We start from the raw sequence: 27,719 nt of genomic DNA, 5'->3' as shown, positions 1-27,719 counted from the left end.
CCGGTTTGCTTCTAATCAGGAGATAAATTTCAACCCAGACTCAACTTAGGTTGTTAAATATCTGAAATCTTTATTTCCCAGCACATATTTATAGGGCTTATTGGGGGTGGGAGCATATTGTCTCTCAAGATCCAATTGGAACAATCCTGGTAGTTCTTAGCAGGCCTTGGGAAACATGTTTGTCAAGATACAGTTGAAACTTTGTTAAACAATACTGGTATCTGCTATATACAATACATGAAAAGGGTTATTTTACATTGAACAGGTTTTCTCTACATGCTAATAAGTTGAATAAGTTGCTGTCATTGTATGTGAGGTGAGATAGTTAAATAGCCTTTTGGTCAGGAAGGCTGCTATTGTGTCCAGGACTGGCAGAGGGTGTGAAATATGTTAATGCGAGGTACTGCATTTCCACAAGAGATGAGGCTTGTATAATATATGTCTAATCTGTGATGTATCAAAAGTAAGATTATGAAAATCCCTTTCAGGCCCCATAGCAAGGATCAAACCAGGCCCCCTGCACAGGACAGAAGGGTTTTTCTGCCTAAACCCTTTTTAATGACTCTTGGGTCATTTTTCCACTGCCTCATTTGCTAAAAGTTGTTCCTTTAGAGAGTAGAGTCCTGACCAAGTTTTCACCTCCTGGAGAAGAGGAGATAATCCCAACTAAGACTGGGCCCCCTCCTGCCATTGGCCCCATAGCAGTCGCATAATCTGCCACTATGGTATTTACGCCCCTGCCTGTACAGCCTGTATGGTCTGTCAGGGGGAACTCTACTTGTATACGCGTTTAATTGTACAGGTTCTGGAGACATCTATGTGGAATCAGCTAGCGACGGTGTAAAAGGAGTGTGCTTCTTCTTGGCGCTAACATTGACCTGTTTTAAAGAGTATAGAATTTTAACATGCTTAACTAAAAACGATACCTTTATTATTCGACTGGGTTATAGAGCAAAAGGGGTTTGCTCCAAGTGGTATCCCGAATATGATAAATACATTGGGACAAAAACTCCTCTTAAAAAAAGGGAATAAATTCTTACATATGGTCAATAAAGTACCGACTAGGTAACAATTGGGGGTGGTGGGTAGATGGATGGGAAAAGACACTTTCCCTAGATGACCCTTAAGATCTAAGATCCTGTGCCCAGGGATGTCCCCTGATGGTGGAGACACCCTGCCCCCGTACCTAAGTCTCTTTATTGCCCTAAAAAGGCCCTACTAAAGAACCTGGATTGGAAATAAATAAATCCAGGGAAAACAAAAAACACATATACAGATGGAATCATGTATAAACAATAAGACAACCCCAACGCGTTTCAGCTGCAGATAGCAGCTCATCAGGAGTTGATGTGAAATCAGTGGATGTAGGGAGTAACAAAAAAAACAAACAGATAAATTAGATTCAAAGTGATACTTAGCTCCTATATATATATATAACCTGTTAGGTTCTAATAAAGATGAGAAGCAACCTCTGTCAATGGAGACATTACCTGTGGGTAGAGACAAAATAAATCAGATATAAGTTGCATGGTGGAGGACAAGTAAATATCTCTCACCATGTCAGAAAAAACCGCTCACCGAGCAGAGAGGGGCCCTTGGAGTAGATACATCCAGGGTATAGGAGGCTGGAGTGCTCGAGTGGGTCTGGCAGTGTTCGGTATTTAAGCGCCGGTGTGTGGTGACACTTCCGGACGCCGAAATAGTGAACTTCCGGTTGGTGGAACGCATAGCAGTGATGCGATACGTAACTTCCGGTATTTGGACCGCATGTTGGAACGCATAGGACCCGGAAATGCGGCCAGACTCGCTGGGAGATCGTCAGGGCTAAGATAGAAGGTTATAGATGTACACATTATGTTGGAAAATTTGTGGACAGCCAGTCCTGGCCCCCACTATTATAACCCAGGGATAAAAGACCTCCCACAGAAAGTTTTTTTATTATATATATTTCTATTGGGCCCTCATAAAGAGAGATAGGAGGAGTCAGCCAACTAAAATAGCAAAAATATTTACCCCACATCCTACATAATCCAAAAATATAAGAATGGGATATATGTATATGGGACAAAGATACAGTGACAACTATATGTGTCACTACTGAAGTAATGGTGCTTCCCGCACCCGCATGGTGAAAAGGGACATCATTAAAGATATCTGAAAGGACGGAGGTTGGGACTAATTCAAAGACAAAGGAAAGAAGAACGGGCCACATATTATAGCATTGTCAAATAAAGCATGTATATGTCAGCCGTTCATTTAGACCTCCCGGTGACTGCGACCGGAAGCGATAAATCCACTCGGACTCCTTTTGGAGTATCTTCCGGTCCCAGTCACCTCCCCTCGGGAGGGAGGGGACGACTTCGAGTACAGAGAACCTGATGGAACTAGGATCACCTCCATGTTGATCGTTGACATGATTGGCTATGGAGGTGTCCTTTTTTTTGGCTATATCATTTACATGTTCACACACTCTGCGCCTAAGCTCTCTGTAGGTTTTGCCAATATAATATTTGGGGCAGGAACACTGGCAAATGTACACAACCCCCCGTGTTCTGCAGTTGGCAAATGTACCGATGGTGTGGACAAAATTAGTCATCGAGCAAGTGATTGTTTTAGAGGTACATATAAATTTACAGGCCTTACAGGTCCCGCATCTAAATACCCCTTTTGGTTGTCTGTCAAGCCATGTGCCCTCCTTCTTGATGCCGGTATAGTGGCTATGCACGAGTCTATCGCTCAGACTCCTGCCCCTGCGGTAAGTTATTTGTGGAAAGGGGGAAATGGCTTTAGACAGATCGTCATCCATCATTACGATGGGCCAGTGATTTTTCAAAATAGCCGTGATTTCTCTATTGGCAACATCGTAGGTGGAGACCAGGCGAATCACGTTTGTGTCCCCTTTTTTCCTATTTCTAGGTACCAGTAGGTCTCCCCTATCACTATTTTCTGCTGTCTTAAATGCTTCCCTTAGAGTGGACACAGGATAGCCTCTCTGTATAAGCCTATTTTTTTGTTTCCTTGACTCACTATAAAAATTCTCCTTAACCGAACAGTTTCGGCGTGTACGGAGATACTGGCCTTTTGGGATGCCTCTCTTAACGGCCAGAGGATGGTGACTATCCCAATGTAAAATGTTGTTAGTGGCCGTCGGTTTACGATACATGTTTGTCACAAGATTCCCGACAACCGATGTAATCTCCACATCGAGGAAGGTGATATTTTTAGATTGTATCTCGCTCGTAAACCTTAGGCCCACATCATTTACATTCAGAGCAGACACAAAGTTCCCAAATTCTTCTTTACTGTCACTCCACACCAGGAAAATATCGTCGATATAGCGGGTCCAAAAAATTATCTTACTGTACCACCACATTGCGTGGTCAGGGAACACAAACTTATCCTCCCACCAGCCCAGGAAGAGATTTGCATAGGTAGGGGCACAAGGACTGCCCATAGCAGTCCCCCTGAGCTGGTGGTAGAAGGACCCGCCATATATGAAGAAATTGTGTGTAAGGGTGTACTCCAAGAGGGACATGATGAAATTGTTGTGGTTTAGACATTGTACACCTCTGGACCTCAGGAAATGGGCTGTTGCTGCTAGGCCTTTTTCGTGTGGAATCGATGTGTATAGGGACTCGACATCGATGCTTGCGAGATTGCAGTGGGAGTCTACAGAGATCGTAAACCGACGGCCACTAACAACATTTTACATTGGGATAGTCACCATCCTCTGGCCGTTAAGAGAGGCATCCCAAAAGGCCAGTATCTCCGTACACGCCGAAACTGTTCGGTTAAGGAGAATTTTTATAGTGAGTCAAGGAAACTAAAAAATAGGCTTTTACAGAGAGGCTATCCTGTGTCCACTCTAAGGGAAGCATTTAAGACAGCAGAAAATAGTGATAGGGGAGACCTACTGGTACCTAGAAATAGGAAAAAAGGGGACACAAACGTGATTCGCCTGGTCTCCACCTACGATGTTGCCAATAGAGAAATCACGGCTATTTTGAAAAATCACTGGCCCATCTTAATGATGGATGACGATCTGTCTAAAGCCATTTCCCCCTTCCCACAAATAACTTACCGCAGGGGCAGGAGTCTGAGAGATAGACTCGTGCATAGCCACTATACCGGCATCAAGAAGGAGGGCACATGGCTTGACAGACAACCAAAAGGGATATTTAGATGCGGGACCTGTAAGGCCTGTAAATTTATATGTACCTCTAAAACAATCACTTGCTCGATGACTAATTTTGTCCACACCATCGGTACATTTGCCAACTGCAGAACACGGGGGGTTGTGTATATTTGCCAGTGTTCCTGCCCCAAATATTATATTGGCAAAACCTACAGAGAGCTTAGGCGCAGAGTGTGTGAACATGTAAATGATATAGCCAAAAAAAAGGACACCTCCATAGCCAATCATGTCAACGATCAACATGGAGGTGATCCTAGTTCCATCAGGTTCTCTGTACTCGAAGTCGTCCCCTCCCTCCCGAGGGGAGGTGACTGGGACCGGAAGATACTCCAAAAGGAGTCCGAGTGGATTTATCGCTTCCGGTCGCAGTCACCGGGAGGTCTAAATGAACGGCTGACATATACATGCTTTATTTGACAATGCTATAATATGTGGCCCGTTCTTCTTTCCTTTGTCTTTGAATTAGTCCCAACCTCCGTCCTTTCAGATATCTTTAATGATGTCCCTTTTCACCATGCGGGTGCGGGAAGCACCATTACTTCAGTAGTGACACATATAGTTATCACTGTATCTTTGTCCCATATACATATATCCCATTCTTATATTTTTGGATTATGTAGGATGTGGGGTAAATATTTTTGCTATTTTAGTTGGCTGACTCCTCCTATCTCTCTTTATGAGGGCCCAATAGAAATATATATAATAAAAAAACTTTCTGTGGGAGGTCTTTTATCCCTGGGTTATAATAGTGGGGGCCAGGACTGGCTGTCCACAAATTTTCCAACATAATGTGTACATCTATAACCTTCTATCTTAGCCCTGATGATCTCCCAGCGAGTCTGGCCGCATTTCCGGGTCCTATGCATTCCAACATGCGGTCCAAATACCGGAAGTGACGTATCGCATCACTGCTATGCGTTCCACCAACCGGAAGTTCACTATTTCGGCGTCCGGAAGTGTCACCACACACCGGCGCTTAAATACCGAACACTGCCAGACCCACTCGAGCCCTCCAGCCTCCTATACCCTGGATGTATCTACTCCAAGGGCCCCCCTCTGATCGGTGAGCGTTTTTTCTGACATGGTGAGAGATATTTACTTGTCCTCCACCATGCAACTTATATCTGATTTATTTTGTCTCTACCCACAGGTAATGTCTCCATTGACAGAGGTTGCTTCTCATCTTTATTAGAACCTAACAGGTTATATATATATATATATATATATATATATATAGGAGCTAAGTATCACTTTGAATCTAATTTATCTGTTTGTTTTTTTGTTACTCCCTACATCCACTTATTTCACATCACCTCCTGATGAGCTGCTATCTGCAGCTGAAACGCGTTGGGGTTGTCTTATTGTTTATACGTGATTCCATCTGTATATGTGTTTTTTGTTTTCCCTGGACTTATTTATTTCCAATCCAGGTTCTTTAGTAGGGCCTTTTTAGGGCAATAAAGAGACTTAGGTACGGGGGCAGGGTGTCTCCACCATCAGGGGACATCCCTGGGCACAGGATATTAGATCTTGAGGGTCATCTAGGGAAAGTGTCTTTTCCCATCCATCTACCCACCACCCCCAATTTTTACCTAGTCTGTACTTTATTGACCATATGTAAGAATTTATTCCCTTTTTTTAAGAGGAGTTTTTGTCCCAATGTATTTATCATATTCGGGATATCACTTGGAGCAAACCCCTTTTGCTCTATAACCCAGTTGAATAATAAAGGTATCGTTTTTAGTTAAGCACGTTAAAATTCTATACTCTTTAAAACTAAAACTTTGTACGTGTAGTCTATCTTCAATTGTAACTTTTTCAAGTCTGTTTCTAACATTGACCTGTAAAGCTGAGTTCATACTTGAGTTTGTTAGTCAGTTTTGGCCCCGTCATTTCCCTAATAAGTGAAGTGTGCAGTGATTCTAACAGCGATGCCTGTCATCTGCATGTCATACTGACTCACAGTATTATTTCACTACCAAATCAGACTCCCTATGCGTGTTACTACAAGGCAGAGTGTTCTACACCACTATAAAGGCTCTCATCAGCCAGGAAATAGCAGGCTCTCATCAGCCAGGTAATTTGCCACAAATATATTCAGATAAAACCAAATTATTCCCCAAAAATTTGGCGAACAGGCAAATCGATTTAAAAAAAATAAATTTGCTCATCTCTATACATAATGTTAACAGGACAGATATGGCTTCCGCTCTTTTTTTAAGTCACTCCGGGTTTTTGCTTCCAAAACTGCATGCAGAAACCTAGCCATGTGGTTGTACCCTAAAGGGGCTATCTCATAAATTATTTTCATATCAAGTTCTGAAATTAATTAAATTAAGCACTATTAATATTAATCAGTGTCTCTAGAATAAAAAATAAATAAATACCCTTTCATTGTTGTTTGCTTCCATGTATCTCTTTTAAAGCTGCTCCTAATCTGTTGTGTTGGGTGTTGGCTCTGGACAGAATTAGTCTCCCTGAAAGAAGGCATTGATGTAGGGTACAATCCAACTTTAACTGTGTGGTTGTGGAATTTATTTAAGAAAGTAGTCTCTTTAAAATTAGATTTTAGCTGTTCCACACCAGATCTGAGCAACTGCTAATAAAGTATAGATGCCAAAGGTGCAAGCTTAGCTTCCCCTGCACTAATAGCAAGTGATCTTTGGTCATGGAGCTGACCCTATTTCTTAATGCAGCAGGAGGTTCCCAGACTGTAGCTGGAGAAACAAATGTTGTGTTGTTGTAGATGAAACACAGAAGAAAAGTAAATGACAGTAAACGCACTACACTACACAAGTGTGCTGTTATCAATTAGTTGACTAGCGAAATTGTTTTACATTACAGGACTTCCACAAATAAATAAAATATTGTGCCTCAAATCCTGACCAGCTCCATTAGATGGGGCAGGTGGAGAAAGACGGAGACTGACGACTCTTTGGAGCTTCCCCTACTGTGTAGATCATCGCTTCTGTATACAGTGGGATGCAAAAGTTTGGGCAACCTTGTTAATAGTCATGATTTTCCTGTATAAATCGTTGGTTGTTACAATAAAAAATGTCAGTTAAATATATCATATAGGAGACACACACAGTGATATTTAAGAAGTGAAAAGAAGTGTTTTGGATTTACAGAAAATGTGCTATAATTGTTTAAACAAAATTAGGCAGGTGCATAAATTTGGGCACCACAAAAAAGAAATGAAATCAATATTTAGTAGATCCTCCTTTTGCAGAAATTACAGCCTCTAAACGCTTCCTGTAGGTTCCAAAGAGAGTCTGGATTCTGGTTGAAGGTATTTTGGACCATTCCTCTTTACAAAACATCTTAAATTCATTCAGGTTTGATGGCTTCCGAGCATGGACAGCTCTCTTTAAGTCACACCAAAGATTTTCAATTATATTCAGGTCTGGGGACTGAGATGGCCATTCCAGAACATTGTACTTGTTCCTCTGCATAAATGCCTTAGTGGATTTTGAGCAGTGTTTAGGGTCGTTTTCTTGTTGAAAGATCCAGCCCCGGCGCAGCATCAGCTTTGTCACTGATTCCTGGACATTGGTCTCCAAAATCTGCTGATACTGAGTGGAATCCATGCGTCCCTCAACTTTGACAAGTTTCCCAGTCCTTGCACTGGCCACACAGCCCCACATCATGATGGAACCACCACCATATTTTACAGTAGGTAGCAGGTGTTTTTCTTGGAATGCTTTTTCCTCCATGCATAACGCCCCTTCTTATGGCCAAATAACTCAATTTTAGTTTCATCAGTCCACAGCACCTTATTCCAAAATGAAGCTGGCTTGTCCAAATGTGCTTTAGCCCACCTCAAGCGGCACTTTTTGTGCTGTGGGCAGAGAAAAGGCTTCCTCTGCATCACTCTCGCATACAGCATCTCCTTGTGTAAAGTGCGCCGAATGGTTGAACGATGCACAGTGACTTCATATGCAGCAAGATGATGTTGTAGGTCTTTGGTGTTGGTCTGTGGGTTGACTCTGACTGTTCTCGCCATTCATCGCTTCTGTCTATCCGACATTTTCCTTGGTTTGCCACTTCGAGCCTTAACTTGAACTAAGCCTGTGGTCTTCCATTTCCTCAATATGTTCCTAACTGTGGAAACAGACAGCTGAACTCTCTGAGACAGCTTTCTGTATCCTTCCCCTAAACCATGATGGTGAACAATCTTTGTCTTCAGGTCATTTGAGAGTTGTTTTGAGACCCCCATATTACTACTCTTCAGAGAAAATTAAAAGAGGAGGGAAACTTACAATTGACCCTCTTAAATACTCTTTCACATAATTGGATTCACCTGTGTATGTAGGTCAGGGGCCACTGAGCTTACCAAGCCAATTTGAGTTCCAATAATTAGTTCTAAAGGTTTTGGAATCAATAAAATGACAACAGTGCCCAAATTTATGCACCTGCCTAATTTTGTTTAAACAATTATAGCACACTTTCTGTAAATCCAATAAACTTAATTTCACTTCTCAAATATCACTGTGTGTGTCTCCTATATGATATATTTAACTGACATTTTTTATCGTAACAACCAACGATTTATACAGGAAAATCATGATGATTAACAAGGTTGGCCAAACTTTCGCATCCCACTGTATATAACACCTCTTAACCCTACTTGACGGTTCTGTGTCCAATGTGTTAAGTGTAGTGGGTATATTTGTGGGTGTAAGTGTAAGGCTACTTTCACACTAGCGTTCGGGCGGATCCGTTCTGAACGGATCCGCTCATATTAATGCAGACGGAGGCTCCGTTCAGTACGGATCCGTCTGCATTAATAACTTTAAAAAAATTCGCAAGTGCGCAAGTGCGAAAGTAGCCTGCGCGGATCCGTTCAGACTTTCAATGTAAAGTCAATGGGGGACGGATCCGCTTGAAGATTGAGCCACATTGTGGCATCTTCAAACGGATCCGTCCCCATTGACTTACATTGAAAGTCTGGACGGATCCGCACGCCTCCGAACGGCCAGGCGGACACCCGAACGCTGCAAGCAGCGTTCAGCTGTCCGCCTGTCCGTGCGGAGGCGAGCGGAGCGGAGGCTGAACGCCGCCAGACTGATGCAGTCTGAGCGGATCCGCCTCCATTCAGACTGCATCAGGGCTGGACGGCTGCGTTCGGGTCCGCTCGTGAGCTCCTTCAAACGGAGCTCACGAACGGAAACCCGAACGCTAGTGTGAAAGTAGCCTAAGCAAGTTTATGAAATGTATCCAGTGTGTGCACGTCTGTGTGTATACATGTGTTCAGAGTGCAGTAAAAAGTAAGTCCCGCTGGTCCTGATTGAATAAAATCATATCCTGCTAAATGTAATCTGCTACCATTTGGTCCATTATCCCTCAAACTTATGTGTTTCGAACAATGCTATTCTTTATTGCATGTTATGTTTAGGAATATCAGAATAGTTCAAAATGCTTAAGTCTATAACATCAGGGATCAACTTGTTGCAGCATACGTTTGGCAAGATACTAATAAAGGGGTGATTCTATTTATTAGACATTTTTAATATATTTGATAAAACAACTTGAAAGCTGGTGTGGTGTCCATTTGTTACCTAATAAGTGGAATAGATCTGACTTGAATTGAGGAATTAACTTTTCTATTTGTCTGTCTGGAGTCTATGTATACCGGTATCCAGCATTTGTGGAGCGTGTGCTGGCATGCAGTGTGCAGATATTGGTGTTTACTGGAGTGTTGGCAGTAAGTAGGTTTGCAAGTTTTGAGTATGGTCCATATGTAGAGGTGTGCAAAGAATCTACCCGGAGTTTGTAAAAGTGTTATGAGTAGAGTTGAGCGAACACCTGGATGTTCGGGTTCGAGAAGTTCGGCCGAACATCCCGGAAATGTTCGGGTTCGGGATCCGAACCCGATCCGAACTTCGTCCCGAACCCGAACCCCATTGAAGTCAATGGGGACCCGAACTTTTCGGCACTAAAAAGGCTGTAAAACAGCCCAGGAAAGAGCTAGAGGGCTGCAAAAGGCAGCAACATGTAGGTAAATCCCCTGCAAACAAATGTGGATAGGGAAATGAATTAAAATAAAAATTAAATAAATAAAAATTAACCAAAATCAATTGGAGAGAGGTTCCATAGCAGAGAATCTGGCTTCCCGTCACCCACCACTGGAACAGTCCATTCTCAGATATTTAGGCCCCGGCACCCAGGCAGAGGAGAGAGGTCCCGTAACAGAGAATCTGTCTTCATGTCAGCAGAGAATTAGTCTGCATGTCATAGCAGAGAATGAGGCTTCACGTCAGCCACCACTGCAACAGTCCATTGGCATATATTTAGGCCCAGCACCCAGGCAGAGGAGGGAGGTCCCGTAACAGAGAATCTGTCTTCATGTCAGCAGAGAATTAGTCTGCATGTCATAGCAGAGAATGAGGCTTCACGTCAGCCACCACTGCAACAGTCCATTGGCATATATTTAGGCCCAGCACACACACAGGCAGAGGAGAGAGGTCCCGTAACAGAGAATCTGGCTTCATGTCAGCAGAGAATCAGTCTGCATGTCATAGCAGAGAATGAGGCTTCACGTCAGCCACCACTGCAACAGTCCATTGGCATATATTTAGGCCCAGCACACACACAGGCAGAGGAGAGAGGTCCCGTAACAGAGAATCTGGCTTCATGTCAGCAGAGAATCAGTCTGCATGTCATAGCAGAGAATCAGGCTTCACGTCAGCCACCACTGCAACAGTCCATTGTCATAAATTTAGGCCCAGCACCCAGGCAGAGGAGAGAGGTCCCGTAACAGACAATCTGGCTTCATGTCAGCAGAGAATCAGTCTGCATGTCATAGCAGAGAATGAGGCTTCACGTCACCCACCACTGCAACAGTCCATTGGCATATATTTAGGCCCAGCACACACAGGCAGAGGAGAGAGGTCCCGTAACAGAGAATCTGGCTTCATGTCAGCAGAGAATCAGTCTGCATGTCATAGCAGAGAATGAGGCTTCACGTCACCCACCACTGCAACAGTCCATTGGCATATATTTAGGCCTAGCACACAGGCAGAGCAGAGAGGTCCCGTAACAGACAATCTGGCTTCATGTCAGCAGAGAATCAGTCTGCATGTCATAGCAGAGAATGAGGCTTCACGTCACCCACCACTGCAACAGTCCATTGGCATATATTTAGGCCTAGCACACAGGCAGAGCAGAGAGGTCCCGTAACAGACAATCTGGCTTCATGTCAGCAGAGAATCAGTCTTCATATCATAGCAGAGAATCAGGCTTCACGTCACCCACCACTGTAAGAGTCAATTTTCATAAATTTAGGCCCAGAACCCAGGCAGAGGAGAAAGGTCCCGTAACAGACAATCTGGCTTCATGTCAGCAGAGAATCAGTCTTCATATCATAGCATAGAATCAGGCTTCACGTCACCCACCACTGTAAGAGTCAATTTTCATAAATTTAGGCCCAGAACCCAGGCAGAGGAGAAAGGTCCCGTAACAGACAATCTGGCTTCATGTCAGCAGAGAATCAGTCTTCATATCATAGCAGAGAATCAGGCTTCACGTCACCCACCACTGCAACAGTCCATTGTCATAAATTTAGGCCCAGCACCCAGGCAGAGGAGAGAGGTCCCGTAACAGAGGATCTGGCTTCATGTCAGCAGAGAATCAGTCTGCATGTCATAGCAGAGAATGAGGCTTCACGTCACCCACCACTGCAACAGTCCATTGGCATATATTTAGGCCTAGCACACAGGCAGAGCAGAGAGGTCCCGTAACAGACAATCTGGCTTCATGTCAGCAGAGAATCAGTCTGCATGTCATAGCAGAGAATGAGGCTTCACGTCACCCACCACTGCAACAGTCCATTGGCATATATTTAGGCCTAGCACACAGGCAGAGCAGAGAGGTCCCGTAACAGACGATCTGGCTTCATGTCAGCAGAGAATCAGTCTGCATGTCATAGCAGAGAATCAGGCTTCACGTCAGCCACCACTGCAACAGTCCATGGTCATAAATTTAGGCCCAGCACCCAGGCAGAGGAGAGAGGTCCCGTAACAGACAATCTGGCTTCATGTCAGCAGAGAATTAGTCTGCATGTCATAGCAGAGAATCAGGCTTCATGTCAGCCACCACTGCAACAGTCCATTGGCATATATTTAGGCCTAGCACACAGGCAGAGGAGAGGTTCATTCAACTTTGGGTAGCATCGCAATATAATGGTAAAATGAAAATAAAAATAGGATTGAATGAGGAAGTGCCCTGGAGTCCAATAATATATGGTTATGGGGAGGTAGTTAATGTCTAATCTGGACAAGGGACGGACAGGTCCTGTGGGATCCATGCCTGGTTCATTTTTATGAACGTCAGCTTGTCCACATTGGCTGTAGACAGGCGGCTGCGTTTGTCTGTAATGACGCCCCCTGCCGTGCTGAATACACGTTCAGACAAAACGCTGGCTGCCGGGCAGGCCAGCACCTCCAAGGCATAAAAGGCTAGCTCTGGCCACGTGGACAATTTAGAGACCCAGAAGTTGAATGGGGCCGAACCATCAGTCAGTACGTGGAGGGGTGTGCACACGTACTGTTCCACCATGTTAGTGAAATGTTGCCTCCTGCTAACACGTTGCGTATCAGGTGGTGGTGCAGTTAGCTGTGGCGTGTTGACAAAAGTTTTCCACATCTCTGCCATGCTAACCCTGCCCTCAGAGGAGCTGGCCGTGACACAGCTGCCTTGGCGACCTCTTGCTCCTCCTCTGCCTTGGCCTTGGGCTTCCACTTGTTCCCCTGTGACATTTGGGAATGCTCTCAGTAGCGCGTCTACCAACGTGCGCTTGTACTCGCGCATCTTCCTATCACGCTCCAGTGCAGGAAGTAAGGTGGGCACATTGTCTTTGTAGCGTGGATCCAGCAGGGTGGCAACCCAGTAGTCCGCACAGGTTAAAATGTGGGCAACTCTGCTGTCGTTGCGCAGGCACTGCAGCATGTAGTCGCTCATGTGTGCCAGGCTGCCCAGGGGTAAGGACAAGCTGTCCTCTGTGGGAGGCGTATCGTCATCGTCCTGCCTTTCCCCCCAGCCACGCACCAGTGATGGACCCGAGCTGCGTTGGGTGCCACCCCGCTGTGACCATGCTTCATCCTCATCCTCCTCCACCTCCTCCTCATCCTCGTCCTCCTCGTCCTCCAGTAGTGGGCCCTGGCTGGCCACATTTGTACCTGGCCTCTGCTGTTGCAAAAAACCTCCCTCTGAGTCACTTCGAAGAGACTGGCCTGAAAGTGCTAAAAATGACCCCTCTTCCTCATCCTCCTCCTCCTCCTCCTGGGCCACCTCCTCTTCCATCATCGCCCTAAGTGTTTTCTCAAGGAGACATAGAAGTGGTATTGTAACGCTGATAACGGTGTCATCGCCACTGGCCATGTTGGTGGAGTACTCGAAACAGCGCAACAGGGCACACAGGTCTCGCATGGAGGCCCAGTCATTGGTGGTGAAGTGGTGCTGTTCTGTAGTGCGACTGACCCGTGCGTGCTGCAGCTGAAACTCCACTATGGCCTGCTGCTGCTCGCACAGTCTGTCCAGCATGTGCAAGGTGGAGTTCCACCTGGTGGGCACGTCGCATATGAGGCGGTGAGCGGGAAGGCCGAAGTTACGCTGTAGCGCAGACAGGCGAGCAGCGGCAGGATGTGAACGCCGGAAGCGCGAACAGACGGCCCGCACTTTATGCAGCAGCTCTGACATGTCGGGGTAGTTGTGAATGAACTTCTGCACCACCAAATTCAGCACATGCGCCAAGCAAGGGATGTGCGTCAAATTGGCTAGTCCCAGAGCTGCAACGAGATTTCGCCCATTATCACACACCACCAGGCCGGGCTTGAGGCTCACCGGCAGCAACCACTCGTCGGTCTGTTGTTCAATACCCCGCCACAACTCCTGTGCGGTGTGGGGCCTGTCCCCCAAACATATGAGTTTCAGAATGGCCTGCTGACGTTTACCCCGGGCTGTGCTGAAGTTGGTGGTGAAGGTGTGTGGCTGACTGGATGAGCAGGTGGAAGAAGAGGAGGAGGAAGCCGAGAAGGAGGAGGTGGCAACAGGAGGCAAAGAATGTTGCCCTGCGATCCTTGGCGGCGGCAGGACGTGCGCCAAACAGCTCTCCGCCTGGGGCCCAGCTGCCACTACATTTACCCAGTGTGCAGTTAGGGAGATATAGCGTCCCTGGCCGTGCTTACTGGTCCACGTATCTGTGGTTAGGTGGACCTTGCTACAGATGGCGTTGCGCAGTGCACACTTGATTTTATCGGATACTTGGTTGTGCAGGGAAGGCACGGCTCTCTTGGAGAAGTAGTGCCGGCTGGGAACAACATACTGTGGGACAGCAAGCGACATGAGCTGTTTGAAGCTGTCTGTGTCCACCAGCCTAAATGACAGCATTTCATAGGCCAGTAGTTTAGAAATGCTGGCATTCAGGGCCAGGGATCGAGGGTGGCTAGGTGGGAATTTACGCTTTCTATCAAATGTTTGTGAGATGGAGAGCTGAACGCTGGCGTGTGACATGGTTGAGACGCTTGGTGACGGAGGTGGTGGTGGTGGTGTTGGTGGTACATCCCCTGTTTGCTGGGCGGCAGGTGCCAACGTTCCTCCAGAGGCGGAGGAAGAGGCCGAGGCGGCAGCAGCAGAATAGGCCGAGGCGGCAGCAGCAGAAGAGGTAGCAGGGGGAGCCTGAGTGACTTCCTTGGTTTTAAGGTGTTTACTCCACTGCAGTTCATGCTTTGCATGCAGGTGCCTGGTCATGCAGGTTGTGCTCAGGTTCAGAACGTTAATGCCTCGCTTCAGGCTCTGATGGCACAGCGTGCAAACCACTCGGGTCTTGTCGTCAGCACATTGTTTGAAGAAGTGCCATGCCAGGGAACTCCTTGAAGCTGCCTTTGGGGTGCTCGGTCCCAGATGGCGGCGGTCAGTAGCAGGCGGAGTCTCTTGGCGGCGGGTGTTCTGCTTTTGCCCACTGCTCCCTCTTTTGCTACGCTGTTGGCTCGGTCTCACCACTGCCTCTTCCTCCGAACTGTGAAAGTCAGTGGCACGACCTTCATTCCATGTGGGGTCTAGGACCTCATCGTCCCCTGCATCGTCTTCCACCCAGTCTTGATCCCTGACCTCCTGTTCAGTCTGCACACTGCAGAAAGACGCAGCAGTTGGCACCTGTGTTTCGTCATCATCAGAGACATGCTGAGGTGGTATTCCCATGTCCTCATCATCAGGAAACATAAGTGGTTGTGCGTCAGTGCATTCTATGTCTTTCACCGCTGGGGAAGGGCTAGGTGGATGCCCTTGGGAAACCCTGCCAGCGGAGTCTTCAAACAGCATAAGAGACTGCTGCATAACTTGAGGCTGAGACAGTTTCCCTGGTATGCATGGGGGTGATGTGACAGACTGATGGGGTTGGTTTTCAGGCGCCATCTGTGCGCTTTCTGCAGAAGACTGGGTGGGAGATAATGTGAACGTGCTGGATCCACTGTCGGCCACCCAATTGACTAATGCCTGTACCTGCTCAGGCCTTACCATCCTTAGAACGGCATTGGGCCCCACCATATATCGCTGTAAATTCTGGCGGCTACTGGGACCTGAGGTAGTTGGTACACTAGGACGTGTGGATGTGGCAGAACGGCCACGTCCTCTCCCAGCACCAGAGGGTCCACTAACACCACCACGACCATGTCCACGTCCGCGTCCCTTACTAGATGTTTTTCTCATTGTTATGGTTCACCACAACAACAAATATATTATTTGGCCCAATGTATTGTATTCAAATTCAGCGGGATATAAATTTGAGGCCTAGTATTTAGGCGCTGGGTGACCGGTATGGATTTAGTGACAGAATTAGACTTGGAAATGCACAGAAGCGTGTGTGTGAAGTTATTCTGAATGACCCTATGTGCACCTTCAATATTATATACCCTTTTAGGGATAGATTTCAAATAGCTCTGATATAGCAGAAACCACTAAATTATGAAATTGCTAAATTGGGAATTGTACTTCAACCCAGAACAAAAAATGTGCTTTGACGGACACTAAATATCTTGCCCAGCAACAACAGTACAGCGGTGGGTAACGAGAGATTTAGAGGGATTTAAATTTGAGGCCTAGTATTTAGGCGCTGGGTGACAGGTATGGGTTTAGTGACAGAATTAGACTTGGAAATACACAGTAGCGGGTGTGTGTGAAGTTATTCTGAATGACCCTATGTGCACCTTCAATATTATATACCCTTTTAGGGATAGATTTCAAATAGCTCTGATATAGCAGAAACCACTAAATTATGAAATTGCTAAATTGGGAATTGTACTTCAACCCAGAACAAAAAATGTGCTTTGACGGACACTAAATATCTTGCCCAGCAACAACAGTACAGCGGTGGGTAACGAGAGATTTAGAGGGATTTAAATTTGAGGCCTAGTATTTAGGCGCTGGGTCACAGGTATGGATTTAGTGACAGAATTAGACTTGGAAATACACAGTAGCGGGTGTGTGTGAAGTTATTCTGAATGACCCTATGTGCACCTTCAATATTATATACCCTTTTAGGGATAGATTTCAAATAGCTCTGATATAGCAGGAAACCACTAAATTATGAAATTGCTAAATTGGGAATTGTACTTCAACCCAGAACAAAAAATGTGCTTTGACGGACACTAAATATCTTGCCCAGCAACAACAGTACAGCGGTGGGTAACGAGAGATTTAGAGGGATTTAAATTTGAGGCCTAGTATTTAGGCGCTGGGTCACCGGTATGGATTTAGTGACAGAATTAGACTTGGAAATGCACAGAAGCGTGTGTGTGAAGTTATTCTGAATGACCCTATGTGCACCTTCAATATTATATACCCTTTTAGGGATAGATTTCAAATAGCTCTGATATAGCAGAAACCACTAAATTATGAAATTGCTAAATTGGGAATTGTACTTCAACCCAGAACAAAAAATGTGCTTTGACGGACACTAAATATCTTGCCCAGCAACAACAGTACAGCGGTGGGTAACGAGAGATTTAGAGGGATTTAAATTTGAGGCCTAGTATTTAGGCGCTGGGTGCACAGGTATGGATTTAGTGACAGAATTAGACTTGGAAATACACAGTAGCGGGTGTGTGTGAAGTTATTCTGAATGACCCTATGTGCACCTTCAATATTATATACCCTTTTAGGGATAGATTTCAAATAGCTCTGATATAGCAGAAACCACTAAATTATGAAATTGCTAAATTGGGAATTGTACTTCAACCCAGAACAAAAAATGTGCTTTGACGGACACTAAATATCTTGCCCAGCAACAACAGTACAGCGGTGGGTAACGAGAGATTTAGAGGGATTTAAATTTGAGGCCTAGTATTTAGGCGCTGGGTCACCGGTATGGATTTAGTGACAGAATTAGACTTGGAAATGCACAGAAGCGTGTGTGTGAAGTTATTCTGAATGACCCTATGTGCACCTTCAATATTATATACCCTTTTAGGGATAGATTTCAAATAGCTCTGATATAGCAGAAACCACTAAATTATGAAATTGCTAAATTGGGAATTGTACTTCAACCCAGAACAAAAAATGTGCTTTGACGGACACTAAATATCTTGCCCAGCAACAACAGTACAGCGGTGGGTAACGAGAGATTTAGAGGGAATTAAATTTGAGGCCTAGTATTTAGGCGCTGGGTCACCGGTATGGATTTAGTGACAGAATTAGACTTGGAAATACACAGTAGCGGGTGTGTGTGAAGTTATTCTGAATGACCCTATGTGCACCTTCAATATTATATACCCTTTTAGGGATAGATTTCAAATAGCTCTGATATAGCAGAAACCACTAAATTATGAAATTGCTAAATTGGGAATTGTACTTCAACCCAGAACAAAAAATGTGCTTTGACGGACACTAAATATCTTGCCCAGCAACAACAGTACAGCGGTGGGTAACGAGAGATTTAGAGGGATTAAATTTGAGGCCTAGTATTTAGGCGCTGGGTCACCGGTATGGATTTAGTGACAGAATTAGACTTGGAAATGCACAGAAGCGGTGTGTGTGAAGTTATTCTGAATGACCCTATGTGCACCTTCAATATTATATACCCTTTTAGGGATAGATTTCAAATAGCTCTGATATAGCAGAAACCACTAAATTATGAAATTGCTAAATTGGGAATTGTACTTCAACCCAGAACAAAAAATGTGCTTTGACGGACACTAAATATCTTGCCCAGCAACAACAGTACAGCGGTGGGTAACGAGAGATTTAGAGGGATTTAAATTTGAGGCCTAGTATTTAGGCGCTGGGTCACCGGTATGGATTTAGTGACAGAATTAGACTTGGAAATGCACAGAAGCGTGTGTGTGAAGTTATTCTGAATGACCCTATGTGCACCTTCAATATTATATACCCTTTTAGGGATAGATTTCAAATAGCTCTGATATAGCAGAAACCACTAAATTATGAAATTGCTAAATTGGGAATTGTACTTCAACCCAGAACAAAAAATGTGCTTTGACGGACACTAAATATCTTGCCCAGCAACAACAGTACAGCGGTGGGTAACGAGAGATTTAGAGGGATTTAAATTTGAGGCCTAGTATTTAGGCGCTGGGTGACAGGTATGGGTTTAGTGACAGAATTAGACTTGGAAATACACAGTAGCGGGTGTGTGTGAAGTTATTCTGAATGACCCTATGTGCACCTTCAATATTATATACCCTTTTAGGGATAGATTTCAAATAGCTCTGATATAGCAGAAACCACTAAATTATGAAATTGCTAAATTGGGAATTGTACTTCAACCCAGAACAAAAAATGTGCTTTGACGGACACTAAATATCTTGCCCAGCAACAACAGTACACCGGTGGGTAACGAGAGATTTAGAGGGAATTAAATTTGAGGCCTAGTATTTAGGCGCTGGGTCACCGGTATGGATTTAGTGACAGAATTAGACTTGGAAATACACAGTAGCGGGTGTGTGTGAAGTTATTCTGAATGACCCTATGTGCACCTTCAATATTATATACCCTTTTTGGGATAGATTTCAAATAGCTCTGATATAGCAGGAACCACTAAATTATGAAATTGCTAAATTGGGAATTGTACTTCAACCCAGAACAAAAAATGTGCTTTGACGGGCACTAAATAACTTTCCCAGCTACAACAGGACAACGGTAACGAGAGATTTAGAGGGATTTAAATTTGAGGCCTAGTATTTAGGCGCTGGGTGACAGGTATGGGTTTAGTGACAGAATTAGACTTGGAAATACACAGTAGCGGGTGTGTGTGAAGTTATTCTGAATGACCCTATGTGCACCTTCAATATTATATACCCTTTTTGGGATAGATTTCAAATAGCTCTGATATAGCAGAAACCACTAAATTATGAAATTGCTAAATTGGGAATTGTACTTCAACCCAGAACAAAAAATGTGCTTTGACGGACACTAAATAACTTTCCCAGCTACAACAGGACAACGGTAACGAGAGATTTAGAGGGATTTAAATTTGAGGCCTAGTATTTAGGCGCTGGGTGACAGGTATGGGTTTAGTGACAGAATTAGACTTGGAAATACACAGTAGCGGGTGTGTGTGAAGTTATTCTGAATGACCCTATGTGCACCTTCAATATTATATACCCTTTTTGGGATAGATTTCAAATAGCTCTGATATAGCAGAAACCACTAAATTATGAAATTGCTAAATTGGGAATTGTACTTCAACCCAGAACAAAAAATGTGCTTTGACGGACACTAAATATCTTGCCCAGCAACAACAGTACAGCGGTGGGTAACGAGAGATTTAGAGGGAATTAAATTTGAGGCCTAGTATTTAGGCGCTGGGTCACCGGTATGGATTTAGTGACAGAATTAGACTTGGAAATACACAGTAGCGGGTGTGTGTGAAGTTACTCTGAATGACCCTATGTGCACCTTCAATATTATATACCCTTTTTGGGATAGATTTCAAAGAGCTCTGATATAGCAGGAACCACTAAATTATGAAATTGCTAAATTGAGAATTGTATTTCAACCCAGAACAAGAAATGTGCTTGAACGGACACTAAATAACTCGCCCAGCTACAGCACTAGGGACAGATTTAGCTGGATATAAATTTGAGGCCTAGTATTTAGGCGCTGGGTGACCGGTATGGATTTAGTGACAGAATTAGACTGGGATATGGCCAAAAAATGAACAGACTATTGCTGGTTAAATGCACTTGGTGTGACAGCTTCACCCTGATGTAGGCTTTAGCCAAAAAACAACCACACCATTGAGGGTTAAATGCACTTGGTGACAGGCGCAGCTTGCCCCTGATTTTGTATATGGCCAAAAAATGAACAGACTATTGCTGGTTAAATGCACTTGGTGTGACAGCTTCACCCTGATGTAGGCTTTAGCCAAAAAACAACCACACCATTGAGGGTTAAATGCACTTGGTGACAGGCGCAGCTTGCCCCTGATTTTGTATATGGCCAAAAAATGAACAGACTATTGCTGGTTAAATGCACTTGGTGTGACAGCTTCACCCTGATGTAGGCTTTAGCCAAAAAACAACCACACCATTGAGGGTTAAATGCACTTGGTGACAGGCGCAGCTTGCCCCTGATTTTGTATATGGCCAAAAAATGAACAGACTATTGCTGGTTAAATGCACTTGGTGTGACAGCTTCACCCTGATGTAGGCTTTAGCCAAAAAACAACCACACCATTGAGGGTTAAATGCACTTGGTCGCAGCTTGTGCTGGCGCACCACAAGACACAAAATGGCCGCCGATCACCCCAGAAAAATGAGACTGACAAACGGTCTGTGCAGCCTAAAAACAGTGAGCAATTGAGGATCAGCAGCTCAATGATCCACAGCTGCAGATCGATCAGTTAATCAAGTCCTTTGGAGGAGTTAATCTGCCTAATCTCGCCCTACTGTCGCAGCCGCAACCTCTCCCTACGCTAATCAGAGCAGAGTGACGGGCGGCGCTATGTGACTCCAGCTTAAATAGAGGCTGGGTCACATGGTGCTCTGGCCAATCACAGCCATGCCAATAGTAGGCATGGCTGTGATGGCCTCTTGGGGCAAGTAGTATGACGCTTGTTGATTGGCTGCTTTGCAGCCTTTCAAAAAGCGCCAAGAAAGCGTCACAAAAGCGCGAAGAAAGCGACGAACACCGAACCCGAACCCGGACTTTTACGAAAATGTCCGGGTTCGGGTCCGTGTCACGGACACCCCAAAATTCGGTACGAACCCGAACTATACAGTTCGAGTTCGCTCATCCCTAGTTATGAGTGAGTGTCCAGAGTATGTGCAGTATGTACATCTTAAGTGTGAACATGTGTGCACATTGTATATGTTTAAACAGTGTGTTCAGTGTGACTACAAGCTAAGGCTAATTTCTTGAAAGCGTAATATGGGCGAATTTCGGTTTTTCTATTATATGAAAATGCTACTGGGGATCTATAATGCTGTCAATTTTAGTAATTTTTTGGACCAACAATCATTCCTGGACTTTTGGCTATTATATGGGTACGTTCGTGCATCCCCATTATGCTTGTGTGAAACTAGACAAAGGGCCAGATTTATCATTACTCTGACAGCCCACTCCACTTTCACATATGGCTGAAGTCAGTTTTAGCCAAGTCAGATTTATGATCGTCCCTTTAAGACTGTAATAAATGTGCTTTGACGGTAGCAGTTTATCCGTCAGTACACAGCTTTACAAAAGTGGTACATCTTTACGAAAAAGTTGCATGTTCTATTAAAAAGTTTTTGTGACTTTTTTGTGACTTTTTAAATAGTTGCAATAGTAAATCTGTCTAGAGATTAATTTACATAAGAATACACGCCCACTTTCAGAAAACTGGCGAGCATAGTGCAGAGCAGAAAAAAGACGCAAATTTTTGCACAGTTTTAGTGATTGCGCAAATATTTGCAACTTTTTCACTCCATTATTCTGACTTAAAGGGACACTGACAGTACTAACAAGCATATTTAGGTATCTATATGACAGTACAGGTCTTATAAGGGGTATTAAAATCATCTAAGTATCCCCCCTGTCCACATTCTAAATACTGTAAACTGAAGTTTTATAACTTGCCTGAACCGTCTTCAATCTGCCCAAGGGGCGGCGTTTCACCTCCACTTGCGCCCAGCCAGCCGCTCCCAACTGCCGTTTTGAAGCGCCGCCCAGCTCATCAATATTCACTTTGCTGGGCGGCTTCTGCTGTCCCAGCTCTGAAGCGCTGCGCTGAACAGTGCCCGGCGCATGCGCCGGATCTTGTGAAGTCGGGGACAGTAGTAGCCGCCCAGCAAAGTGAATATTGAATATTACTTACTGTAAGTTCAGATTGGAAAAAAAATTCAACTATTGAAAAAAAAAATAAGATTATAGCACTATATTAGCTAAATTGCTCTATATTTGTTTTTGGAATATTTGCTATATATTCTTGTTTTAGAATATTACGAATATTAGAAAAAACAAATATATTCATTTTAGAATATTACGAATATTCTAAAACAAGAATATATAGCAATATAGTGAATATAAAAAAAAACTAATATAGAGCAATTAAGCTAATATAGTGCTATAATCTTCTTTGTCTAATAATTGTAATTTTTTTCTCATCTGAAATTCAGATTGGAAAAAAATTTCAACTATTGAAAAAAATAGATTATAGCACTATATTAGCTAAATTGCTGTACATTTTTTTTTTTTTATATTCGCTGTATTGCTATATATTCTTGTTTTAGAATATTAGGGATATTCGAAAAAACAAATATATTCGATATAGTGCTATGACTCATTGGCCCACAAGCAAGAAGCAGGGAGTTTTTGCTCAGCAATTGAAAAATTTGCATATTACGCAATCATTACCTTGTCGATTTTTCGAGTAAAAAAATCGTAGAATATAACGAATATTTGAATTCGCGAATATTCGCCGAATATACTGCAAAATATTACCAAAATATTGCGAATTCGAATATGACCCCTGCCGCTCATCACCAGTTGTGAGCACTGTTCCCGCAAAACTCTACTTAACGTGGGTTATGATACTTTAAAATAATTCAGCATGAAAAACTAGATACTTTTGTAGTTTGCTTTCTGTTTCAAAAATGCACCTCCTGGTGTTCAATCTGTATAGTAATGTGCACGTCCATCTACTGAGGTGGTTGCACATGCCCCATTCCCTTCTTCAACTACCACTAGTTGTATCATCTGTTAAAAGCTATGACAGTTAATGGAGGAGAGCTGAAAAAAAGGACGCTTACTTTGAGCTGGGATAGGGAGAGAGCTGAAGCAGAAAGGACACACCTCCCTATAAAGAACATACTCCCTGAGCTGCCAGCCTAAGAAGAATCTAGGGAAGCGTTTGGATAGGGAGATTTGTGGATCCATGTGAGATATAGAGCTAGTCCCAGCTTTATTAGATAGAGACTTCTGTGTATTATATGATGGCTGATTTTACATCAATTATAGTATAAACAACCCCTTTAACTGTTACCATTTGTATTTTATTGTATTACTATAACCCTTTAAGGCAAGAAAATGCATTATATTCAGTAAAACATAAAATATTTGTGTCCAATAACAAATTCATCTTTACTAGATATAAAGAACTCCAGGGATGGCTTCAATATTGGGTAAAAAAAAAAGTAAAAATATATTAACAGTTTTAACACATGTATCTGAACGATTCCTTATGTGGCATTTTTGAGTTATGTGAAGAAAATGAATAAGACACATGCTTATATTTAGATTAATAATATGAAAGTGAGCACTTATGTCTCCATTGTGCAGTGATGCTTAAATCCTCTCTGTTCTTTGGCCATACTGAAATTCTGCTATGTTAAGATAACAGAGCTCTCAGTGAGAGACTGTCTGACCAGTCAGTATGTGAATTGCTGTTCCAGCATTTTGAACCTCTTTGTAGGAAAAGATGAAGAAATAGTGAAACCTTCTCAAAAATAGCCATTAAAAAATAAAGCTATGAGAACGGATTTACATTGAAGTCCAACTGGAACATAATCGTTCTAATTAAATCCCTCTGTTCCAAAACATCAGAAAGTAAAATATTATCATGTAAAATTGCATTATCAATCATTTTATAATTTATTAAAATATGTATATAGGTCAAGGGCAGTAGGACTGGACTGTTAGCTCTGCCTGGTGCAGAAATGATAGAAGAGAAGATATTTCAGGCTCAGTGTCTACTAGTTACCATTCTAGACAAAACTCACAATTGGACCATAGATCCTCTCTTTCTTCCTTTGAGTTCATTGTATCTGGGCTCTGAAAGGATTTCCATGGTGTGGTGCTTAAAAGGGTTTACTGGGAATTTTATATTGATGCTCTTTCCACAGGATATGCCATCAATACCATATTGGCATTTGTCTGACATCCCACATCCCCACTAATCAGCTGTTAGTGGTAGTTCAGCTAATATAACTAGGTGCCAAAACTACACAGCTACATCCATTGTGTAATGCAGTGTTCCCCAACTCCCATCCTCGGGGATCACCTGCTGGTCATGATTTGAGAATATCCCACAGAATGAATACATGTGATAAGCCCTGATGCATGGACACTAATTACATCACCTGTTCAATGCTAAGGAAATCCTGAAACCTTACAGTCAGGTGGGCCCTGAGGACTGAAGTTGAGGAACTGTGGTGTAATGAAAAGCTTGTTATTGCAGTGCTGACCTCATTGAAGTGAAAGGAATCAATGCTGCAGTAATCAGCTCCATCCACTGCACAATGGATGGAGAAAAAAATTCTCCTTTCTACCAAAAACAGTAATTAGAACTAGAGATGAGCGAATTTTTCAAAAATTAGATTTGCCGGTTCACCAAATTTTTCGGAAAGCAAAAATTGGTCCGATATGAATATATTCACAGTGAATTACATTTAAAAAATGCTATTTCATGGATGCAGAGTCTTTATAGTAGTGTAGAACACTGTGCCTTGCAGTAACACGCATAGGGAGTCTGCTTTGGTAGTGAAATAATAATGTGAGTCAGTATGATATGCAGATAATAGGCGTCGCACTTAGAATCACTGCACACTTCACTTATTAGGGCAGTCACGGGGGCCAAAACTGAACAAATAACTCAAGTATGAACTCAGCCTTACAGGTCGATGTTAGCGACAAGAAGAAGCGCACACATTTTACACCAGCTGATTCCACATAGAAATATAGAAACATAGAATGTGTCGGCAGATAAGAACCATTTGGCCCATCTAGTCTGCCCAATATATTGAATACTATGAATAGCCCTTGGCCCTATCTTATATGAAGGATGGCCTTATGCCTATCCCATGCATGCTCAAACTCCTTCACTGTATTTGCACATACCACTTTTGCAGGAAGGCTATTCCATGCATCCACTACTCTCTCAGTAAAGTAATACTTCCTGATATTACTTTTAAACCTTTGCCCCTCTAATTTAAAACTATGTCCTCTTGTAGCAGTTTTTCTTCTTTTAAATATTCTCTCCTCTTTTATCTTGTTGATTATCTAAAAGTTTCTATCATATCCCCTCTGTCTCGTCTTTCTTCCTAGCTATACATGTTAAGGTCCTTTAATATTTCCGGGTAACTTTTATCCTGCAATCCATGTACTAGTTTAGTAGCTCTTCTCTGAACTCTTTCCAAAGTATCAATACACTACGTGCAGAATTATTAGGCAAATTAGTATTTTGACCACATCATCCTCTTTATGCATGTTGTCTTACTCCAAGCTGTATAGGCTCGAAAGCCTACTACCAATTAAGCATATTAGGTGATGTGCATCTCTGTAATGAGAAGGGGTGTGGTCTAATGACATCAACACCCTATATCAGGTGTGCATAATTATTAGGCAACTTCCTTTCCTTTGGCAAAATGGGTCAAAAGAAGGACTTGACAGGCTCAGAAAAGTCAAAAATAGTGAGATATCTTGCAGAGGGATGCAGCACTCTTAAAATTGCAAAGCTTCTGAAGCGTGATCATCGAACAATCAAGCGTTTCATTCAAAATAGTCAACAGAGTCGCAAGAAGCGTGTGGAAAAACCAAGGCGCAAAATAACTGCCCATGAACTGAGAAAAGTCAAGCGTGCAGCTGCCAAGATGCCACTTGCCACCAGTTTGGCCATATTTCAGAGCTGCAACATCACTGGAGTGCCCAAAAGCACAAGGTGTGCAATACTCAGAGACATGGCCAAGGTAAGAAAGGCTGAAAGACGACCACCACTGAACAAGACACACAAGCTGAAACGTCAAGACTGGGCCAAGAAATATCTCAAGACTGATTTTTCTAAGGTTTTATGGACTGATGAAATGAGAGTGAGTCTTGATGGGCCAGATGGCTGGATTGGTAAAGGGCAGAGAGCTCCAGTCCGACTCAGACGCCAGCAAGGTGGAGGTGGAGTACTGGTTTGGGCTGGTATCATCAAAGATGAGCTTGTGGGGCCTTTTTGGGTTGAGGATGGAGTCAAGCTCAACTCCCAGTCCTACTGCCAGTTTCTGGAAGACACCTTCTTCAAGCAGTGGTACAGGAAGAAGTCTGCAAGGTAAGAAAAACATGATTTTCATGCAGGACAATGCTCCATCACACGCGTCCAAGTACTCCACAACGTGGCTGGCAAGAAAGGGTATAAAAGAAGAAAATCTAATGACATGGCCTCCTTGTTCACCTGATCTGAACCCCATTGAGAACCTGTGGTCCATCATCAAATGTGAGATTTACAAGGAGGGAAAACAGTACACCTCTCTGAACAGTGTCTGGGAGGCTGTGGTTGCTGCTGCACGCAATGTTAATGGTGAACAGATCAAAACACTGACAGAATCCATGGATGGCAGGCTTTTGAGTGTCCTTGCAAAGAAAGGTGGCTATATTGGTCACTGATTTGTTTTTGTTTTGTTTTTGAATGTCAGAAATGTGAATTTGTGAATGTTGAGATGTTATATTGGTTTCACTGGTAAAAATAAATAATTGAAATGGGTATATATTTGTTTTTTGTTAAGTTGCCTAATAATTATGTACAGTAATAGTCACCTGCACACACAGATATCCCCCTAAAATAGCTAAAACTAAAAACAAACTAAAAACTACTTCCAAAAATATTCAGCTTTGATATTAATGAGTTTTTTGGGTTCATTGAGAACATGGTTGTTGTTCAATAATAAAATTAATCCTCAAAAATACAACCTGCCTAATAATTCTGCACTCCCTGTATCCTTCTGGAGATATGGTCTCCAGTACTGAGCACAGTACTCCAAATGAGGTCTCACTAGTGCTCTGTAGAGCGGCATGAGCACCTCCCTCTTTCTACTGGTAATGCCTCTCCCTATACACCCAAGCATTCTGCTAGCATTTCCTGCTGCTCTATGACATTGTCTGCCTACCTTTAAGTCTTCTGAAATAATTACCCCTAAATCCCTTTCCTCAGATACTGAGGTTAGGACTGCATCACTGATTTTATATTATGCTCTTGGGTTTTTACGCCCCAGGTGCATTATCTTGCACTTATCAACATTAAATTTTAGTTGCTAGATTTTTGACCATTCCTCTA

The sequence above is a fragment of the Bufo gargarizans genome, chromosome 1 (genome assembly GCF_014858855.1).
Source record: "Bufo gargarizans isolate SCDJY-AF-19 chromosome 1, ASM1485885v1, whole genome shotgun sequence".
NCBI classification, from domain to species: Eukaryota; Metazoa; Chordata; class Amphibia; order Anura; family Bufonidae; genus Bufo; species Bufo gargarizans.
The sequence above is the reverse complement of the archived record's forward strand: the minus strand, read 5'-3'. Positions refer to the sequence as shown.